Source organism: Vombatus ursinus, unplaced genomic scaffold (genome assembly GCF_900497805.2).
Source record: "Vombatus ursinus unplaced genomic scaffold, bare-nosed wombat genome assembly UNPS02014812.1, whole genome shotgun sequence".
Taxonomy (NCBI): Eukaryota; Metazoa; Chordata; class Mammalia; order Diprotodontia; family Vombatidae; genus Vombatus; species Vombatus ursinus.
Window position 1 is genome coordinate 90,845,238 of NW_020954590.1, and position 24,413 is coordinate 90,869,650.

Consider the following 24,413-nt stretch of genomic DNA (forward strand, 5'->3'; position numbering starts at 1 on the left):
AATATTAACTGAGGTTTTCTAATGGGCTTTCCACTGTCTGTATGCACTATTTACCAGCCAGGACCATTTTCCAGACTGTGGGGCATGATCCGCCCTTGCTTCTTGGGGAGGCAAAATTATTGGATATTTTCAAGTACATAAATACAGCCACCTGGTTCAATGAAAATAAAGTCAACAAAGGCAAAACTTACACTGAATTCACTCCAAACAGCAGTGAAAATAGAGCAGTTATTATTTAAAATATTTTCTACAAATAAGGTCAAATTTGAGTTGATGGATATCAAATTTTGATAACCACAAAATTCACCACCTTTTTGGTCTTTTGAGATAGATTCATAACACAGATTAGTTATATTATCAATAGCTTTTGAACATTGAAATTTAACATGGAGTATGAAATTAAAGTTAAATATTCTCTGCATGAAAATTAAAAATAGCATATGTTAAATTTCTTAATGTCATTTATTTCATCAGGTAATATAATCAGCTGGTAACTATAAAAGCTACAACTTTTAAAAAAATGAAAGAACAACAGAACAGTTATGATGGATAATCCTCTGAAATTAAAAAAAAGAATTATTCTTTAAATTTTACTGTAATATATTCTGAATGTTGAATAAAATATAAGCTAAGAAAATTATATGTGTAGATTATTTTATAAGTGTATTGTGTATGAGTGACAATTTTGCTGCTTAAAAAAAAGTTTGGAGTGTCATGACAAAATTTTGAAACCATGGCATTTGAAGGCTATATTGGAATATGTAATAAGAAAGGTATCTTCTGTTCTGTTCCCTTCTTTATCTTTTCTCCCTCTTCCTTTTCTTCTCCTCTTGCTCTCTGAATTTATTATTGGGAATCAACCCATCTCAGTTAAAAGAGATTGTATAATGGGAGCCCTCTTTACGCTTTCTTTTTCTCTTCTTCCTTCTTCATCAAATTCAAGGAACACTCAGTAGGAGCCTATGGTGTACAAAAATGACATCTCAGAAATTATTTAATCCAACCATACCAGAATTATGAATCCCAACTAGAGCAAATTGAATCAACCTTCATTTAAATAATGTCCAGTGACTAGAAAACTCATTGCCTTTCAATGCAGACTCAGAATTATAATAAGGAAGTTTCCTTCTCCAATCCCCTTTCACAGAGCCAAAATTTACTCTCCCTATTGGTCCTAGTTTTGCTTTCAAGGATCATCCAGAATTTTTCTTTCATAGATCAACTATTGAAATATTTGAAGTTAACTTTTGTCCCACCAACATGGTATTCCTCTACTTAATACTTACTCTGCTGTGCCATTGAGGTGTGACAGTGATGTTGAATAACTAAAGAGTATCAGACAAGACCACAAGCTCTAGCTCTTGCTGAGATGAAAAAGGATTGGGCATAGGCACAATGAAGGACAATGCCTACTGTCTGAAGACCAGTCCAATTTGGGAGTCACCAAAAGATTGGCCACCTGATAACTAATTTCATTTTTACCCAGAGAAATTGATGGAGAATATCAACTGAAATGTAGAAGAGTTGTGCTCTTCATATTGATGAAATTACAGATCCTTGAAACAATGAATTACTGTCATATTAGTTATCACATCAAAATGATGCCTCAATTCTGCCTTTTGAATTTCCTTTCATGTATCACCAGATATGCTTTATTTTCCTGATATTTGTCCTGACCTAAATAACTGCAATTGACATGCTAAGAGAAATGACTCAGTAGATTAGAGCTTCCAATGAAGATAAGAAAATAGTTCAGAGGGTAAGAAGATTGGTCCAGCTTTAAAGAAGTGCATGAAACATGTCAAGAACGCATTTCAATATAGTTCTGAGACTCAATGAAGCTGTGATTTGAGAAAAGCACTAGTTTGCCCTTAATTTTGAGGAATTAACATATTCTTATCTTTAGAAATAGATCTATTTATAAAATAGCAGGTCTTTGTACACAGGAAAGGGTTTGATTTGATTTAATTGACTTACTGATTTATGGGATAGTGAATTTAAAGGTAGTTTAATTTTTAAAATCACCATTTTGAGTCAAACTTACAAAAGAATTAAAAAAGCTCATTGATCTTAAAGTATATAGTTATTTAACTTCATATTTTTGAATAAAGGAACAACAAAATTTAATGTCTCATATATGCATGTATTATGGGTTCTGCAAGGACTACAATATTTAGAAAATACACAGTCTCTCTCCTTAAGGAGATATAAAGACATATAAAACATGGCCCTTCAAGGAATTTAGAAAGATGACTTCTTTTAGAAAATAATTTATACCTAAATGACAAGTTACATGTTGGTATATCATTAAAGTCACATAGTATAATAATATAATATAAATTGGAATCAGAGGGCCTAGATTTGAATACCAGCTCTGTTGATTATCACCTTATGAATTGGGACAAACCATTTTAATAACTTTGGTCTCAATTTCCTAAACAAAAAACAAAAACAAAAAAAGCTGAGGAGGTGTGGAATAGATGACCTCTAAGATTCTTTTTGGCTCTAAATCTAAGACTCCAATAGTACAAACTATATAAGACAGTAGCAGTGAGGATAGGTAGAATAGCTTAGGGAGATGTGGAATTGGAACTATCCCGTTGGATGGAAAAGAGATCAGATATAGGCAAAAAGTGAATTTACATGACAGTTTGGGGGTATATTTAGGATTCAATGTAATAAGAAAAAAAATAATGGAAGAGGAAGTTTGAGAATTATGTATTAGAAGAATAATAATGATATGAATGCCTAGAAAAGTTAATGAATAAGCAAGTTAAAAGAAGTAGAAAGTTATGTAATTAAACATTTAGCACATTTAGGCCACATGAAGATACAATGATTATATTGATGTTAATATTAACCATTAATAACTATTTAGCAGAGTAGATAATATGAAACTATAATTATCATGTTGATGCCATTGTTATTAATAATCATTAATATTAATAGTAATTATTAATTTTATAAAGTTTTTTTAGGGTTAAAAAACACTTTGTTTGTTTTTGCTAGGCAATAAGGTTAAGTGACTTATAAAGAATCACATAACTAGTAAGTGTTAAGTGTCTGAGGCTGGATTTGAACTCAGGTCCTCCTGACTCTAGGGCCAGTACTGTATCCACTACACCACCTAGCTGCCCCCAAAAGTACTTTTCTTAATACAACTGTGAAGTAGACAATATCAGCAATGTTGTGTCTATTTTATAGATGAAGAAACTGAGACACAGGGTATAAATGACTTGTACAAAGGAATGAAACTAGTAAATTGCAGGATGAGACCCAAACTCAGATCTTCTGACTGAATTTAAGATGAGTTCTCTTTATAGCTAATAGAGTGTATTTTTGCATGCATACTTAACAGCCTACTCTGTGGCTTGTTTTGTTCAGAATTCAATCAGATCAATTGTCACAAGTTTATCCTATGTTTTTCAGAAATGAACTCTTTGTTGATTCCTATTAGCCAAAAGATTCCCTCTCCTCCCAGTCTAGAGGCGGTGAGGTGGATGGAGTGCAGAGTCTGGAGGCAGGAAGACCTGAGTTCAAATATAACTTCAGACACTTGCTGTATTTGTAACCCTGGGCAAATCATTTAAATCTCTGTCTACCTCTTTTTTCTCAACTGTAAAGTGAGGATCATGATAGTATCTATCTCCCAGGGTGGCTCTGAGGATCAAATGAGATAATATTTGTAAAGCACTTAAAACAATGTCTAACACATGTTTGTTGTTCAGTTTTTTTCAGTCATGTCTGACTCTTGGTGACTCTATTTGGGATTTCCTTGGCAAAGATATTGGTATGGTTTGCCATTTCCTTCTCCATCTAATTTTACAGATGAGGAAACTGAGGTAAATAGGGTTAAGTGACATGTCCAGGGTCACATACTAGTAAATGTCTGAAGCTAGATTTGATATCAGGTCTTCCTGACTCCAGACCTGGCTCTTCATGCAGTGTACCATCTGCATATAGTAGGTGCTTAATAAATGCTTTTTTAAAAGTCTATAATTTGCACTATGAAGAAAGAAGTAATAATAATAGAAATAATAATTACAATTAACTTTCAAATAGAACTTGCTTTAGGTCTAAGTTCACAGGATTTGAATTTGACACTTAGAAGGGACCCCAGGAGTAACCTCGTGTAGAGGGCTCAAATACATGGTACTCATCCACAAGTAACACAGAACTCTCTTGAGTGATGCCCAGATAAGATTAAAATGTAATTGGGAAATGTTTAACAAAATAAATAAAATATAATAAAACACATATAATACTAAGATGTGCTTTTCTAAGTCAATAAATAGGCCACAAGGATACTTGTGTATGGTGTAGTAGCCCCATTTATATTTGCATTTCACACCCCTGACTTAGCTCAATCCTTACCCAAAAGAAATTCCCATGATGAGTAGTCATGTAGTCCATGGAAGGAGGGAACCCATCATTTCTAAGATTCTTTGAAACAGAGAAAAAATTAGCCATCAGATGTTCTTGATTAGTAGTGCTTGGTTCCCAAAGATAAATAATACATTCACTGTATTTCCATGAGATTATATTGCTCATGACCAAGTATCTCTCCAATAGTGTACTTGGTGTTTGATTGACACCTGACTACCAAAGGCCATTATGGTACCATTTAACTAACTTTTTACAAAACTAAATCATTGCTTCTCTCTAAGAATGTTGCCAGGGAGCAAGTTTAAATGGATGAAAAAAGAATCTAGAGAATGACTTTAAATGAGAAAAAATATAGCCTCTATCTTGGAGAATATACAGTATCATGAAACTTCATTATTATACACTGGTCTCATTGGATGGCACTGACTCATATAATCTACTAATACCTTGAGTCAGATTTCTATGTTATATAGTAGTTGTGTTCTTAGGGACAGAAATTTAATTTGATCTTTGGGATAGCTAAATAGGTGCTATAATAAGCTATGTGATAAAGTGCTTTTAAGAAAAATAAAATATTTTGTATCAAAAGAAAGAAACTGTACCAGTCCTGGTTATTTCAATGCATTCCCATATTGAGAACATTATTATAATATTAAAAGTTGATATATAAGGGAAACATTTGTTATCTTTGACATAGTAACATACCCATGGGGAGCTAAAATCATGCATGGAGAGTGCATATTTGTACAACTTATAATTAGATGCATTTATTACATTTTGTAAGTTTTTTCCTAATTCTCTTTATATCAGCTAAATAACATTCTAGAGTTCAATAAAAATTATCATTAGCCCCCCAGCCCCTCCTTTTACTTTCAATACTTCTTTCCATACATAGAGAAAAATATCCAATTTTAGAATCAAATAGTTTCTTTATTAAGATCATCAGGCTTAAAACAATGTTTTTATTCTCAATTTAATGTTTCATAGGTTTGGGGAATGATATTAGAAAATCAAGCATAAAAATATCTTGAAAAAACACTTTAAATGTTTTCCATTTTTATTAGAAACCATTTTTCTGCCCCATGACCAGCTTATTACAATAATGTCAGCCCCTTTTCTGCGTCACCATGGGTCTTTAAAACTCTGTTCTCTGAACCTGCATGCTTAGCATTTTAATCTTTAAAGGGCTAAATCCTCAGTTTATATGGACCTCTAATCTTTCTTAATTCAAGAATGCTTTGCAAATGTCCCATGGTTTACAATAAAGCTAAAGGTTACAGAACTTAACATAGTCGTAATCTGTGATCATGGGGACTAAAGGTTTTTGACAAATCCAGATGTTTAAAACCAGATTTCACCCAGTAGTTTAGCTAACATCTATTTCTCCACACATGTTTATCAGGGTATGCATTGCAAATCTTACAGTGCTTTATAAATGCTAGTTAGTAGCAGCAGCAGCAGTAGTAACAGTAGTCACGGTAGTAACCGGGACCGTCACAGTAGTGCTAGTTGGGACTCTCCTGTGTGCAAAATCTTGTAATTGCCTAGATAATACAGCCCTGATTTCTTTAGCTTGGAATTCTGTGCCCTTCACAAATTCACCTGCAACCTACCTCTACAAATTTAACTCCCATCAAATTCTTATAGAAACTACAATCAATTTGTTTTCACAGCATGAACAAATCTTAGAGCTGCAATGAACCTCGGACACCAATCTATGCCTAACCAAAAATTTGCTTTACAACATGCCTAAAAATTACTAATCCAGTCGATGCTTGAAAACTTCTAAGGGGGAACCTACTACCACCTGAGGCAACCTATTCCATTTTTAGATAATTTTTGGGAAGCTTTTTTCTCTACATAAAGTTTGAATAGGCTTCTCAGTCATTTCTACTCAGTGCTCCCAATTCTGTCCTCTAGGTCCAAGCTGAACAAATTGAATGCTTATCCCACATAGTAGCCTTTCACATATTTGAAGGCTGCTATCATGTCCTGCTAAATCTTCTAAAAATCTCATACCATTCCCCACTTCTGAGATTTTTCTAAGGCAATTGCCTTACATATAATGGATTTTTGCTTTCTTTTAACACAGCTCACTATTACACTGATTTAGCTATTGCTCAGATCAAATCAGATCCAGGCCAAATATAACCATTGCACATTATGATGAACTGACTACTTATTTAAGTTGTGCCTATTCTGCAAAGCCCAAATTGATGGTTCATCTCCTCCTTGAAGCTTTGCATGACCATCTTTGCCTATAGAACTCTCATTCTCTCCTCTGGAATTCTGTAGCTTTTATCTTATGTAATAGTCATATTACTTTTAAGTGGTGATTTCTTGCCTAGGATTACAATTAGAGGAAGTGCTCAAGCCATCCAAATTCACTTTTCTGGTTTCTTTCCTGACTCTTTAGACTTATCCACCTCTACCCAGTAGCAGATATTTCTGGCTCATTCAGCCTCTTTCTCCAGGTTGTTGGATCTAGGAACCCCCGATTTAAGGAAATTTCCAGGCCAACCACTACCACTTCTTTCCTGGATCTGCTCCTGACTCTCTGGACTTTTCTATTTGACCCCTGCGTAGATACCTCCTCAACTTCTTTTTAGGTTTTGCTTTCCCCCATTATAATGAAATCTCCTCAACGATAGGAACTCTTTTTGGCTATATTTGTATTCTTCTCACTTCACACAGTTCTTAACACCAATCATGAATTCTCTATCTCTATCTTTTTGTGTCCATCTGACCATCTCTGTCTCTGTCTCTCTCTGTCTCTCTCTCTGTCTCTCTCTCCCTTCCTCCCTCCCTCCCTCTCTCCCTCCCTTGCTTCCTCCCTCCCTCTCTCCCTCCATCCCTCCCTCCCTTCTCCCTGTCCCTCATGCCCTGCCTCTTTAACAAGACTATAAGTGCCTTGAGAGCAGGGATTCAGTCACAAATTTTTGCATCCTCAGCATGTAGAAAAGGACTACACATACTAGGTGCTCAATAAATGGTGGTTTTGAAAACTTACTATTTCCCCAAACACACTAATGAAAAATGAAGGCTACGCCCAAAGTTCAACTGTCAGAGGGGGAAATGTGAGTAATAAGGCATGTTGGAACAAACACAATGGAGAATCACTTCTTGGATATTCAGAAGTTGGTTGGTTATATACTTTAAGGGCTTGGGAGTAATTTTAAAATTAAAATCAAAATCCTTTGAGAAGTCCTCCTAATTTATTTCCTATCCTTTAGATGAGAGTCAGAGAGTCTGAGGTCATATCATCCACCTACAATACAGTTAGATCCAGAAATCCAATATTCTGCATGCCACCATTTAATGAACTTTGTGCTTCTTTGGAAAATTGTGCAGGAAAAAGGCAATATTGGCTGAAAACTTGTTGGATTTTTTTATTGTTGGTGTTATTTGTTTGTTGGAAGAGAAAGGAAGGGGAGATGGAACAGGCAGACAGACATATGGGAAAGAGAGTTAGATATGCATCAGACATTCAATTTTTATTTAACTATAAATACAGACCCCTGGACCACATTCTTTACCAAATCCCTGTTCTTTAGATGGTCCTTGGATAAAAGTTTTACTTGTTGCTTGGAGATTTCTGAATGCAAATAAACCAGTGGAACTAATTTAAAATCTCCATGTGTCTACCCTCAAAGTACTTCTGGCCAAGAGAGTAAAACTTTGCACAGTGGCATCTCTCTGGAAACATTCACCCAACACACTACACATCTCCAGATGTTTACCATTTGTCTGAGTTTTAAAAATGCACACAGCCATCTGCATTTCTTGTCCCTAATTGTATGTACTGTGCCAACAGTTGAAGGTATTCCCTACCTATTCATAAAGGTTTTGTGATCAAAATGTGGAGAATGAAAGTTCATTTTGACTCCAGTGAGGAGTAATTTTCTCCATTCTTTTCCATTATTAGTACTCAATTCCCTTCTACATGTTCAGAACTCACATAGAAATCTGAAAAACTTCTTAATGAAGGTCTGTAATGTTGTAATTCTAAAACCCACACCTGGCTCCACCTGTGACGTTCCATTTCCAGTTGAAGATCAACACTTAATGGAGACCTGGAAAAGGCAGTCCTCGTTTCTTTCCCCACCCCCTCCAGAAAACAACTCATCAAGAAACAACAAGAATTAACAAAGGGTCATATACCTTCCTTCCATCAAGCATGGAAGTTCAGGAGGATTTGACAGTAACCTACATAAAGTGTGCAATGCTTTTCTTTCTTCCTTGGTCAAGAAACTGCCAATGACACACAAAACATTAGTTGGTAATCTCACTTCTAGAAGAGAAGGTAAAAGGGGTTAGTGGAATGTATCTCTGTTATGTAGATAGCTGAGGAAAATTTTTTTTAAAAAAAGGGGGAGTAGGGTTGAAAATAAAATAAAGAACTGGGATGTAGACAAGAATACTGACCTATATTAGCAGGATAAAGAGTAGAAGACTGTCCCATGGAAGAGGAAGGGATGAAAGACCACTAAATACTTAGAGCTTAGTAATAAGCACAATACGCTTTCTAGAGAGGATACAGCTAGACTAACTGAGAGGAAACAGTGGCATATGGTCCACGGAATAATTATGAATAATTGCAAAGGTTACGTCAGGAAAAAAAAAGATCATCCAGAGGAAGAAGAAATGTGATATGTGTCAAAGAAGCCTTTTGTTGAACAGACATAAAGATAGAGATTTCTCAGGGCATACATGTTTGATATGTCAGAAAGTTTTCAGAAATCTATAAATCTGATGATGAGCCATTTCTGGCGATTTGCAGGGGCAAATGACATCTCCAAAAGGGACTTAGGAACCATTGTTATGAGTTTTAAAGTCCTGGACAGAAGACCAAAGATCTTAAGAGCATAAGTAATGTTCCTATTATTCTTGCCATTTGAAGACAAAATTTAGAAGAGAAAAGATGATTCGTGAAGTGAGTAGTCAGTTAAAATTATACCCAAAGAAGTCGTAAGAAAATGCATTCCCTACCTTTCTTCTTTGTGGAAAAATAAGGTTGTGAGTGTGGAACATTGCATACACTCAAGTCCTGCTCAAGTGATATATTGGTGAGTTTTTCTGAATTGCCTTTTTTTTTTCTTTTTCTTTTTTTTTCTTATAATATATGGCTTTCTGGGTAGGAGATGGTTGGAATGTATTTGCAAATGAAAGTGATATTAAAACACTTATGTCAATATTTTTAAAAATGTGATGCCTGAAAACTGATGTTACTGTCTAGTCAGTCAGGCTAAGGCCCTTCCCGTAGAGGAGATGGGGAGAGAAAGAAATACATAGAAATAGCTAAAATATGATTGGTGAGTCTACATATCTAACCACTTACCACTAAATGGATTTTTCTAACCCCTGTGTACCTAATTCCCTAGCATACTCTTGATCGATATATTCAAAGATTCTTGGGGTCTAATTCCAGTTAGATGGATTTGTAAGAGGTTTTAGTTTCCATTGTCTTTTTGTGTATAAAACATTGGAAGCCTCAATATTTTAAGAGCTATTTAAATTAGTCTGCAGTTCCAGATCAGGATAAAGGGAACCTGGTTGCCTCAGTCACAGACTAGCATGTGTCTTCACTGTATCTTTGGCTTTAACTATCTAAGTAACTTCTCTATAGACATGAGTTGTAACTCTTTCTCGAGTTCAGATGGATGGTTGCAAAAGATTTTGGACTTCCAGACCGTTGCTTGAAATACAGTAATTAAAATATAGGTTTAAAAGAACTAAATAAAGATATGTAAAAAAAGCTATTTATGTAGGTCCATAATTTTCTATTATGTAGAAAATAGAAGCTACAATGTAGGAAGAATGTCTCTGGAAATGTAAACCTTATTCAAAACAATGAAAATAATAACTATCATTTACATAACATTTCAAAGTTTATAAAGGGCCTTATAAATGATATTTCATTGGATTCTTATAATAATCATATGAGGAATGTGCCATTACTGTGCTCACTTTTTTAGTTAGGAAATTGAGGCTGAGAGAGGGTAAGCAACTTGCAAAGGGTCATCAGATCAGTAAATGTCTGACACAGGATTTGAACTCAGGTCTTACTGACTCCAAGTTCAGTGCTCTAATATACCATGCAACCTAGCTGCCTGGGATCAGATAAAAGAGAGTTCCTAATAGCACCTTTCATTAAGAATATATATTTATGTGAGAAATTCAGGAATCTAAGTGGAGAAAGTACGGTGGACAACATTAGGGTGAAGGTCAATGGAGGGAGAAACAAGCAATATTCTAATAGCAGTAATTTATAGACCACTTGACAGAAGAGGAGAATAGATAAGGAGTTAGGGGAAGGTATTCTATATCATTGACCTTAGGTATCTGGATACTTGCAAGAATTATCTGCCAAAATAGAGGAGCTAAATTGTTAAATCACCTTCAAAAGATGGAGGAAGCAACAAATAGAATTGCTATATTGGATCTGATTATAACCAACAAGAGGAAATGTTTGCTGATACACAAATGATCGGACTGCTTAGGGACAGTGACACCCTCTTCAGTTTAAAATGTGTAATCAGCAAAAGTTGTAGACTTAGTCTCACATATGTTCTGGTTCTTATAAGAGTCATTTTCAGAAAGTTGTGAGAAAAGATAGATATGATTTCATATTCCAGTTCTGCACAACATACAGCCTGCGAGCCGCAGCCCAGGAAAAATGTAGACCGTGTAAAAGAAAGTAAAAATGTAATGAGTGCTTTGTCCGTGCCCTTCTTAACCTACCTTCCACTAGTCACTATTGTTCCCGTCATGTAATTTGGCAGCTGGGTTGCCACTGAGCACTTTCTCCTGTTTGTCACATGACCATGGCAACCAACCATCTCTGTCTGTCCCTAAAAAGCTACCTGGGGCCCAAAGAAGTTTAGCCTATTTTAATTTTGGCCCCTACCTACTGCCAAGTTGAGCAGGTCTGCCATAGTCTAAAATTCCATAAGGGAAATTAGTCCAGGAGAGATTACAGGGTCACAAGAATAAAATCTTGAAGAGAAAAGCAAAAAAGATTCTATTTGGGAACAAAAATGGAAGATGCCTAAAAAGACTGTGGTAGATGTACTGGGAATTCATTGAATAACGTAGATTTCTAAAAGATGGCAACAAAGGCAGTTCACAAAAGATGGACAGAAAAGAGTGAGCCAGTCTTGTAAGAGGAGTTTCACAATCACTAAAGTTCAGAATGAATCTTTGTTTCAGGTATGGATATTCTAGGGGAAAAAGCCCACTGTGTTTTAATGGCAGGTCATTAAAATGAAAATTCCTTATGACACCATGAATTCATGCTTTTAATTTAGTGGAGCTATTCTTTTAAGTCAATACCAACTAGTCTACCTTCTGCCACAGGGCTGTTGTATATCACTCACTATTTACTGTTTGTACAGTTTTAGTCTGCTAGCAATTTAAAGGGTGAACATGCAACTACATGTTAGTTTAGTCTCTGAGTTCAATTGTCTGTGTCCTTACAACAACAAATGGTAAGCAGCAGACTCTAAGAGCAAAGCAACCAGTGATGAAATCTTATATTTCATTGAGTCAGAAGAGAAAGGGTTTGTTTTAAATGCAAGCTTCAAATTAATGTGGCTTAATTGCTCCATACTATGTGTCAAATCCAAAGTTTGCTACCTTTACTTAGAAAGTTAAGAAATAGCAAATCACTGCTGTCCCTGTGTTGAAGGTTATATCTATAAAAAAAATGAATGCACGTTGGCTCTGCCTGCAGAAATGGTGGGCTATTCTTACCTAGTGATGCTCTGGCAATCAGATATCCATATGGTTTCCCTCTCTCATTGCTTATACCTCCTTTGATACATGCAGCTGACTGACTCATCTCCCCAAAACACTGTTTTCCACATATTATTCCCAACCTTAATATCTGATGGCAGATTTCCACTGCTTATCTGATCCATCTCAAATTTTTTGTCCTGGCCTTCAAAGCCCTCTTAACCGGTGTCTCTTACTATCTTGCTTCTACTTTAACAACAAGCATCTCCAAAGTTTCCCTTTGTGTATGCCATCACTCTTCCTACTTCTACAACTTTAGTCATTTGATCGTCCTCCAATTTTTCTGTACTGTCCTCCTTTTCTCACCACCTATCCAAAAGCTACTTGTCTCTGAAAGCTCCTCTCCTCTGCGTAGCCATCCGTCCCTTGCCACTAGAGCGTTTGTTCATTTCCCTGATCTTTGATTACCCGTAGCACCACTCTGTATACCATCCCTTTCTGGCACATGATAATATTCACTTTAGAAAACTACTCTCTGTTGCTTTTTAACTGCTCTTTGTTCATGTCTCACTTGTTTGTGTTTATGTGATCTCTGCCAACGACTACATGTTCACCAAAACTGTCTTAAAGTCAAGAATATAATCTGTGCCAGTATGGCTTTAAATATAGTCTTGGAGACAAAACCTATACACATGAACTTTGAGTAATAAGAACAGTAAGTGTCAAATGAGTGGTATGGACAATTCATGCCATGGGAGTTCTGAGGAAAGAAAAGTCACTGTGGGATCAAATTGTCACCCAAGCTCCCTTCAAATATTGTGACTCTAATAACCATCACAATGAACTCATTTTATTGTTAGCAATAATAGCTAGCATTTATATAGTGGTTCATTGTTAACAAAGCAATTCATATATATTTTCTCTTTTAAGCCTCATAACAACTCTGGGGGATAGATGCTATTATTATCCTCATTTTACAGATGAAGAAACTGAGACTGAGAGAGGTTGGGAGACTTGCCCAGAGTCATGGAGCTTATAAGCAAGGAAAGCAGGATTTCACATCAAATCTTCCTGACTTAAAATACAATACTCAATCCTTTATGACTTCTAGCTGCCCAGGACACTTCAGGGTTTACAAAGCACTTTATGTACATTATCTCATTCAAGTGTCTCAACAAAACTGTGGGGAAGTACTATTATTATCCCCATTTTACCTTAGAGGAAATTGAGGCAGAGAAAGATTAAGTGATTTTCCTAGGGTCACACAGTAAGTGAATGGGGCAGAATTTGTACTGAGACCTTCCTGACTTCAAATCCAATGCTCTATCCGCTACAATAACTAATTTCAAATGAGAATGAGAATCTCTTTCCCTTGCTCACTCCTCCCCCACAAAAATCTACAACAGCTGATCAACTGGCCTCTGTTTGAAGACTTTGAGTAACAGCCCAGTCACCTAGTACATGCAACTTTTGAATAGCTTTGTTAGGAAATTTTTCTTTATTTCATTCTTAAATCTACATCCTTAGAATCATACAATTTTGCATTTGGAAGGGACCTCAGGGGGTCACTTAGTCCAGATCACACTCTACAAAACAAATCCCTTTTGAAAGGTAATAATTCAGCTTTACTTAAAGACCCCCATCTGTCTTCTTCTTCTACCTCCTGAGATAGTCCCTTCAACTTTAGAAGAGTTCTCATTAGGAAGTTTTTCTTTATATATAAACTAAAGCTTTGCAACTTATATTATGAAATTTCTGGGGCCAAACAAAACAAAGCTGTCCCCTCTTCCAGTAGACAGGCCTTCACATATTTTAATATAACCATTACCTCTGCTTTCTCCCTTTCCCAAAACATTTTCTCCTCTTCTACTGTCAAAATATACTCAATTCTCCCAACAATTGTTACATGGAATGCAATCAAACCAATTTACCATTCTAATTACTCTCCTGCTTAACAATGCTTTTCCTAAAATATGGACCACAGGACTAAATACAACATTCTACATGTGGTCTGACCAGGGCAGTATATATGGGTCTGTCACTTCCTTATTCTTGGAAGACATATTTCTCTGAAGGCAGCACAATATCACCTTTGCTTTTCTTTAACTACCATAAAGCACTATACTGAGTTTGCAGTTCAAAACTTCAATTATTTTCAGACAAATTCATGATGTCTAACCATATTTCCGCCAGATTATACTTATGAAGCTGACTTTTGGAACCCAAGTGTAGGGCCTCACATTTATCTCTATTAAATTTCATCCTCGTCATCAACATCATCATCATCATCATCATCATCTTCATGATGAACCTATGTTCTAGCTTGTCAAGGTTATGATGAATGCTGGCTCTGAAATCCAGTATATTAGCTCTCTCAGCAAGATTTCTGATACCTGCAAATTTGATAATCATTCTTTATAAGTGCTTATCCATGTCATTTATGAAAATGTTAAACAGGGATAAGTACAGATTTCTGGGACTCCCCATTTGAAACCTACCTTTGAAGTTCTCATTTTCCAAATTCATATTAAATATTAATGGATTTGAGTGCAGTCATTCAACTAAGTCGAACCATATCTAACCATTTCTTCATTTTTTCATCCAGAATAGCAGGACTTTATCAACTACCTTGCTGAAACAGAGATTAACTATATCTAGAATATTCCCTGCACTTATGAGTTAAGTAACTCTCTCATTAAAGGAAATAACACCAAAACCTGCTGGCTTTTTGTGAGTACTGCTTACTTTTCTACATGTGCCCAAATAATTTCTAAAAACACGTTATTGATTTTGCTATGAATCAAAGTCAAAGTCATTGGGCCTATGGTTTATAGGGTCCATTCTCTTTGTTGAAAATTTGGATATTTGACTTTTTCCAGTCATGGAGTCACTCTCCGTCATTTCTATATTTTAAGTTGTGCTCCAAAAGTCCAAATCTTATTCTGATTCCATCTCCTTAGGCAGTTTATGCATATCCTTACTAAAAGTGTTTCCTAGGACTGAACCTAATGGTATAGATGTGGTGATGCCATAACCAAATACAAGAAAACTATCACCTTTTTTCATTTAAAACCTTCTACCTCTCATTGAAGTCTAGGATGGTATTAGTTTTTGCTACTATGTATCACACTGCTAGCTCATGTTATGCTTATACTCCACTCAGATTCACAAATCCTTTTTATGTGAACTATGGAAAAACCCTGTAAGGTAAGCAATAATTAAAATACTAATTCTAATGATAACAATATTTTATAGTGATTTATTTACATGTTATCTCATTTATAGTGCTTTCAGGTATACAAAGTGCTTTCTTTAGAAAAACTGAGATACTGCAAATATTATTATCCTATTTTATGTATGAAGAAACTAAAGTGCAGAAAGATTCTATAAGATTCCTAGGGTATATATGGTGAGTAAACAGTAGAGACTAACTGGAACTCCAGCCTATCTGATTCCAAGTTCAGTGCTTGTTCCACTATCCAAGTCCATTTATTTAATTTGAGATTCTGGATTAAATCTAGGATTTAAATCTATTGAAGAATAGGTGGGAGAAACGGAAGTGACCATTTTATGGTTGCTATTGGGAACTAGTGGAGAACAATAGAGATGTAATAGACCAAAAAAATCTTCTAAATTTTGTATCTCCCCTAGTGCCTAGCAAAATAGTCTGTACATGATAGGTGATTAATGTGCCTGGTGACATGTACGGTATTGCACTTATAGCAGTGTATTCTCTTTCAAGAGTCCCCAAAAAAGTCAGCATAGGAAGCCAACTCCATGTTCTGAGAAAGTGGAACAAAATTGGAAAGGGTTTTGCAAAATACCAGATAGAGTGGAGATATTTTGCAGCTTTTCATGTGTAAGTAAATGACAAAGGCAGAAGGAAGGATTCCAGCAAAAATGAACAATGGAGGACATGATTTTTCCAAAGTTCTTGACAGAATAGGAATACTCTGTGGCATTTGGTTGGTTTGTAAGTGATGGCAAAAGTATATCGAGTTCCTGTTTTTTATCTGGAGCATACTGCAAAGGAAAGGGGAAAAGAGGCAACCTTAACAGCAGCTCATGCTGTAATTTCAAGAAGCTGCATTCTGTAAATTGCAACATTCATTTGGATTTCTTCATTCTTTTACCCAAAGGAATTTATCAAGGGACAGAAATGAGGATGAATGTTTATAGTGATGATGTTAGTTCAGATTCCAGCTTCCACGAGAGCTTTGCTTGTCCTTCCCACTGCTAGTACCCTGGGTTTAGGATTCCTTCTCATTTACAATGTGTGTCTTGTATGTATGTAGTTGTTTGCCTGCTGTCTCCCTTGCTGGAAAGTGAGTTCTTTGAGGGCAGGAGTCATGTTTTTGTTTTTATTTTCCCAGCACTTAGCATAGTGCCTGATATATAGTAGACACTTAATACATCCTTGTTGACCTACTGACTGATAGCACAAATCAAACCAGAGTATTTATCTATACTTAGTTGCCTGAATCACTCTATATTTGTCCTCGTATAATATATATATATACATTACACACATACACATATATATACATGTGTGTGTGCATTTATAGACATATATGTATATATGTAGTATAGATAGATAAATAGACAGAGACAGACAGACAGATAGATAGATGTCTACAGACATACACATCTATCTATTTAGGTATAGTCATGTAGCTACTAAGTGGTGTTCTTGACTAGTTTCTGGCCCTATTCAGTAGTAAGTAAAACACTCATTCTTGCTTTCTAGGTATACCAGCAAACACCAGAGGACTGATGAGTCATCGGCAAACTCTCTCTGACTCTCAGAGAGCTAGTTGCCTCTCTCCTTTTAATGTTGCCTCTTTGTGGGAGTTGACATTTATCTCAGCCTGGAGTTTGTAACATATGGGTAATCCCATTAGATACTTATGGCTCAACTCTTCAAATCTTCTGGCTCTTCCCTTTGTTAAATAACTGTATTTGTGTTCCACTGATTGATTAAAAAAAAAGAATGCATTAATCTTCAATCAGCATTGCAGGAAAAGAATGAAGCAAATGGGCAATCCCTTTAGCATACATGAACTTTTTCTTTTCAGGAAGTAGCCCTTTATGTGAAAGGTGAGACGAAAGGTGAAAGTTCAATTCACAACCCTGTCTCTCCTAGAGGGCAACCAGTAAGCTGTGCACTTTGGAGTTTTTCTACTCACAACAAACACTATTGGTGGATCCGTACCCAGTCTGTTAGTGTGGTTCAGGATAGCCTACTAGTTTCTCCCAAAGCAGCAAAGTTTCTATAGAGGCAGACTGCCTTCTTGTTCTCCAGTTCCAAAGGTTATTTGATCATCAGCATTTCCTCAGGTGTGCTTATTTAATTTCGTCTCTGCCCTGATCTACACCATCAAGTGAAAGTCAGTGGTCAGGAATTTTTTTTTTCCTACAGGGCATTAAAAACTATGGCTCTTACTATTTCTCCCCCACCCCCAAACCAGTAGGAGAGGAAGAATGCATAAGATCCCCTGGAAGTGTGCCATTTCCCCAATTTCTCTGCTGACATTCAGCTCAGGTCCTTTTATAATTTATTCTTGTCCTCAGCTTTTCTGTCAGTCTTCACTCAACTCTGAAGCTTAGTGGGGGCTCAGTCATTACATTCATCTGAACACAAGAGAGACATTTGTTCCAGTTGAGATTTTCCTGAAGATTGAAAAAAAAATATGGCAGCACCATCAGAGTGTCTAAATTTCAAAAACAGGATTAATTTCTGTCTTAAGAGATTATACTCTAAAACTAGTTTCTGTAGAGGGTGATGAGTATGCTGTGGAAAAAATAACAGTGAAAAAGTAACTAATAAATCCTAGGAGACAATAATAATGAAAGGAACTAAGCATAACACTTATAGATTCGGATTGTCTATGTGGTGAAATGAGATTCCTGACTGTCACATAGCAATGGAAAGATATCCTTATTCAAAGAAACTGTTTGAAATAAGGGGCAGACTATCTAGAAATCTAAGAACAAGAAGATGAACAATGATGAATGGCATTTGGGTGAGGATAGAGAAACACAAGTTTTGTCATTGGGTGATTCTGCATTTAGAATCTTATCATTTTAGAAGAAGAAGGACTCTTGGAAGTACAATGCATTAATCCCCCCTATAATTTTGCTGATAAATGGTCATTCAGTCTGTGCTTGAAAAACCCCAGTGAAATAGAACTTCAGGAAGTAAATATGGATAATGCTCTTCTAAAACAAATCACAAGATTAGCAGATCACTATTTGGTAACGATGGCAGCTTTAAATATTTTGACATCTGTTAGAAGTCTTATTACACTAAAATCATAGCATCCAGTAAATTAATGGAATGCTTTGGTGATGATTGCATTCTACATAAGGTTTAGATAGAAAGAAGCAAGGGAAGCTGCTTTTTTGAACTTAATTCTGACCAAGAATTGGTGTGTGAAATGAAAATGGCAAGAACTTTGGAAGAAAGTGACCATGTAATTCAGATTTCAGAAGATTCTGAGAAATGAGAGATATGATTCCATTGCAGGAAATTATAAAAGGGAAGACAGCTCAAGAAACATGAAAAACTCTTAAAAATGAAACAAGGGAACGAAAATCACAAATTATTCAAATGTGGGAGTAGGAGAAGAAATGTACTGCACAAGAACCTGTCTAATGAGCTCAGATTTTTAAAGAACATTTAGAAGAGCTAGAAACAATGGCAAAGTGTCCATAAAGAACACACCAGACCTTCTGGTGTGGAAACTACTGCCACTGATGAAAATCTGTAACTTCTATGAAAAGTACAGCATTAGACAGTTGCCCAGGTCTCTGGGAGACCTTGAGTCAGGAAGATGTGACTTCAAATCCTACCTCAGACATTCATTAGCTATGTGACCTTGGACAAGTCACTTAACCTCTGTTTGCCTCAGTTTCCTCATTTGTAAAATGGGAAAATTGATAGCCTCTACCTCTTAGGATTACTGTGAGGATCAAGTGAGATGATATTTGTAAAGCACTTAACACAGTGCCTGACACATAGCAGGCCCTATAAATGATAGACATCCCCGTGAATTTGTGAGGTCCTTGAAGGCAGAGACTTTCTTTTGTACAGTGCCCAGCATATACTAGGTGCTTAGCAAATAGAGAAACAAATAGAGAATGAAAGACAATAACCAAACAACCAACCAATATCACTGACTGATTAACATAAGCAATATTTGTCAAAGGTGGAATTTGAACCTAGTTCAACCCAACTCAAAAGCTGTCCCTTCATCCACTGTACCATGATGCATCTTATAAAGATTAAGGACAACTCCCCCTCCAAAAAATTAACTTCATTTCTTTAAGCGTATCTAAGGCCTTAAGAACAAGAAAGCAAATGGTTAATAGAGCAATGGGTGACAGAAAGAAAGAACTACTCATATCCTATTTGGTTTTTGTATTTTTTTAATAAGGAGAATAACCTTTAAATTGAAAAGTATATACAATCTAATTAGGAAGGAATTGAATTCCAAGATAGATGAGAGTCAATAAGACAAAAATAATAATCTTAATGAATACAAATATCCAGATCTAGACAAATTATACTCCAGTATCATGAAATAATTTAAACAAATATGTGATTCTTCTAATTTAAGAAGAAATCTTTAGAATAGGAATAGTGTCCTTAGATTAGAAATTAGGAAAAATCAATTTTTATTCAAAAATAGAAGAAAAGACAATGGAACCTAGAAATTATCAAGTGCTGAGTTTTACACCTGGCAAAGTTCTGGGATAGAATTGGGGCCCTTGGTAAGCATGTTTAAGCACAATAAAGCTTGGTCACAAAGGAAAGAGCATGAATTCACTTAGAAGTCATATGAAACTGATTTCATTTTTTAAAAAAAAATGGATGATTATCCTAATCAAGAAAATGCCAGAGATATACCACAAAGCATTTTTAAAATACATGATATTCTTGTAGATGACATGAAGAAATATGAGACTCATGATAGTTTGGGTAGATGAATTTGTAAGTAGGTAAAAGGCAATATCCAAACACTGCTAAATAGTGGATTGGTATCAACCAAAAAGGAGGTCTATAAGGGTGTATCACAGGGCTCTCTATTCAATTTTGTCCTACTCAATATTTTTTTTTATAAATGACTTAGATGAAGCTGTAGAAAGCAAGCTTGTTATTTTTATTCTATCTCTCTTAGTCTGAAGGTCATTCTCCTTGATAGTAAAACAGAAGCAAATTAGGGTTTATGGTTATATTACATAGTAATACAAAGAAACATTTCCACTACCACCATCCTGGTACAGGACATCATCACTGCAAACCTGGCCCATTGAGATGGACTACTAGTTGGTTTCCCTGCCTCAGGTCTCTCCTTACTCCATTCCATCCTCCACTCAGCTTTTAAGTTAGGCTTCTTAAAGTTCAGGTCTGACTATGTCACTCTACAACTCAATAAACTCTAGACTTTAGTGGTTTCCTATTATATGTAAGATGAAATATAAGACCTTCACCATCTGGCTCCTTTCTACTTTTTCAGTCTTTTCATACTTAATTTCTCTCCACATAATGTACAATCTAGACACATCAACCTTCTTTTTATCCCTCATGAGTGATATTCTATCTCCCTCCTATATGCCTTTTCACTTTTGTTTGTTGTTGTTCAGTTGTGTCTAACTCTTCCTGACCCCATTTGGGGTTTTCTTGGCAAAGATACTGGAGTAGATTACCATTTCATTCTCCAGCTCATTTTACAGCTGAGGAAACTGAGGCAAACAGGGTTAAGTGACATGCCCAGGATCATGGAGCTAGTAAGTGTCTGAGGCCAGATTTGAACTCAGGAAGATGAGACTTCCTGACTTCAGAAGTAACACTCTATCCAATTCTCCACCTAGCTGCCCCATGCCTTTTCACTATCTTAGTCCTATGCCTGGAAATACTCTCCCTCTTTGCCTCTTCTTTGAGGTTGCTCTGGCTTCCCTCAAGTCTCAGCTTAAATCTTTGGCAAGAGGCTTCTCTTGGTCTCCCCACTGTGACTGCCTTCTCTCTGAGATTATTTCCATTTTCATCATTATTGAGTCCTTTGAGTCATGTCTGATTCTTCATGTCCCCATTTAGGGTTTTCTTGGCAGAGCTACTGGAGTGGTTTGCCATTTCCTTCTCCAGTTCATTTTATAGATGAGGAAACAGATAAATAGGATTAAGTGATTTGCCCAGGGTCACAAAGTTAGTAAGTATCTGAGACAGGATTTGAACTCAGGAGGATGAGTCTTCCTGATTCCAAGCCCAGTGCTCTATCTACTATGCCATGTAACTTGTATGTCCAGTTGTTTTCATGTTATCTGTGCCATTAGAATGTGAGCTTCTTCAGGTCAGGGACTGTGTTTTTGCCTTTCTTTGTGTCTGTCAGGTTTCATACAGTGCTTTGCACAAAGTAAGCATTTAGTAAAAAGCTTGTCAACTGACCGACTAATGTCTTGTCCAAAACATCCCATTTGTAAAGAAAACAAAACATATAGAAGGAACATTGTTAATTGTTCCATTTTGATGATTTCACCTACCAACTCAATTCAGATAACTTTCAAATCTCTATCTCTATTCCTGATCCTAAGCTCCAGACTCACCTGTTTAACCATCTACAGAATCTTTCCTCCTGGGTAACTCACCTCTAATTCAACACGTCCCAAATCAACACCCTCCTAAGTCTGTGGAGCCATTTGATTTCACTCTTACTACTGGCACTATCATTCACCCTATCAACTATTTTTTTAAATCTCAATATGATCTTTCACTCTTCCTTCTCCCTCACACCTCATATCCAAACTAGTTAATTCTACCTCTGGAACATTTCTCACATCTGCCCTTCCTCTTTATTACCCCTACCTCAATCCTAATATAAGCCCTAATTATTATTTGTCCATGCTACTACAAGAGACTTTAAATGATGTTCTCTTAACCCTCTCCACCCAGTCCTCCCTTACCTTATCTGCCTTACATTCAAGTACCTTTGTAGTCTCATGTCAACTTCTTCCCAAATATTCTATATTGTAGCCAAATTGGAGTAAATTTTGTTCCCCAAATATGTCCTGTACTTTTCTGCATCTGTATTTTTGCTCACACTTTCCCTCTTCATTTGTTTACTTCCTATACATCTTTTAGAATCAAACTTGAGTCAACCACTATATGAAATCTTCTCTATCCCTCCCATTGGTAATGACTGTCCTCTTGGATCCTCACCCTCCCCTTTTTCAGAATATAACACTTGTCAACACATTTGCATATGTTAGTCACCTTTTTTGAGAACTTTTCCAGATTTCTGTTATCTTTTGTGTGGTGGCCTGAACTTCAACCTCTATTAAAGATAGAGAAATGAGAGGTATGCTAATGTGATGTAAGCTTCTCTCGGGGAACTGCTATTTCACTTTTGTCCTTAAATCTCTAAGTCTAAACCACCCTTCCTTGGGATGGATTCTCAAAGTTATAATACACAGTTAACATTTATAATGCATGTTCATAGACATATACACATATGTACAAATATGCATCTGTGTATTTGGATATGTGATTTCCGATATGGAATTCTACAACTTCTAATCTTGAAGAGTAGAGAGTTGCTTGAACATGGTAGTTGCTTTAATAAAACTATGATAACTTGAGTCCAATCATGGAGAGACCTTAAGGTTGCTTTTACTTCCCAGTGCTCTAGGGTCCAGTCTCAAGAAACCACATTAGAGAATGACAGAGTTTCAAAGTTGGAAAGATTTCAGAAATATCTAATCCAGTGTCGGTCTTTACTGAAAGACCTCCAGGTGGACAATAGCTCCAGAGGAAGTCCATTGCACTTTGGGGTAGCTCTTCTTGTTAAGAAATTTGGGTCAAGAGTAATGCTGCCCCTCAACAAATTCTACTCATTGTTACTATTTCCTGATTCAAAATGAATGAGTCTAATCCTTTTTCATGATGGTCCTTCAAATACTTGAAAATAGTTACTATGTCTCCCCTACTACAAATCATTAGTTCCTTCAACCAAATATGACATTGTCTTGAGCCCCCTCACCCCTCTCGCTAGCCTCCTAAGTATACTATTCACCTTATGAATGTCCTTCATTAAATGTGGTATTTATGTGAGAGATATAGAGGAGAATGGTACTATAAAATCTGGCAAATAATTAGATGTGTTTGATTAAAAGAGAGGAGTTTAGGAGGACATCAAGGTTAAGAATCTGGATGACTGGGAGAATTTTGGTGCTCTTAATCTACATGGAAATTTGGCAGAGTGATTCTACCAGGAGCTAGTACTAAGGGAAAGATAGTGAGTTCTATTTTAAAGATGTTGAGTTTTGAGATGCCTATGGGATATCCACTTTGAAATGTCAAGTAGTCAGGGGTGGTTTGGGACTATAGCTCAGGAGAGAGCCTGGGAATGGATTTAGATAGGGGGATCATTTGCATAGAGATGATAATTGAACTTATGGGAGGAGATGACATCACTAAAAATAGAAAGAAAAGAGAAGAGGGATTAGAATAGAACCTTGGAGATGTACACAGTTAATGGGGATGACAGGGATGAAGATCCAGCAAAGAAAATTATAAAGGAACAGCCAAACAGGTGGGAGAATCAAGAAAGAGAAGAGTCATAAAAACCAAGATAGTAGAAAGTACCCCAGAGAAGGTGATCAACAATATCAAATGACACAGAAATAGGAAGAAGGAAGAGTATTGATAAAAAGACTCTTAGATTTGGCTATTTAAAATGCATTGATAACTTTGAAGATATTGACGGACAAAGTCTATATAGACTGTCTATCCAAATGCATGTTGCAATTTGGCCAACAGACATTTAAATCATGTGTTTTTTCCTCTGTGGGTAGTTGGGCCAAACTCTTTTGAGTGATTAACCATCCCTGAGAGGAGACATTGAAACTTTCCCAGCTTTGATACAACCAACACAAGGTTATCCACAAACAGGACCATCTGAAGGACCTTCAAAGCCATGCCAAATTATTCTTCAACATGAGCTCAGCTCTTGATCTCCACCATTACAGTGGTAAACATGTTTGCCTAGCATATATCTCCTAACCTCACTGGATCCTACCATGCCCCCTAATTATCATTCTATAACTCTCCTTCTCTTCTCAGCTAAACTCCTTGAAAAAGCCATCTATACTTGATGATTCTACTTCCTTGCCCCCCTCTCTCTCTCTCTCTCTCTCTCTCTCTCATAATGCCCCTGAAGTCTGATTTGCAACTTTAACATCAACAAAAACTTATCTCTAGGGGGCAGCTAGGTGGTGCAGTGGATAGAGTACTAGCC

The 24,413-nt window shown here is 36.2% G+C and overlaps 1 protein-coding gene and 1 pseudogene across 2 annotated transcripts in view; one reads left to right on the forward strand and one right to left on the reverse strand.

The window, feature by feature from the left end:
* Window positions 1–21,735, reverse strand: part of LOC114053805 — a 36,030-nt pseudogene extending 14,295 nt beyond the window's left edge.
* The window catches only part of LOC114054098 (uncharacterized protein C8orf34 homolog), a 393,219-nt gene that overhangs the window by 196,348 nt on the left and 172,458 nt on the right, over window positions 1–24,413 (forward strand). The window lies entirely within an intron of this gene.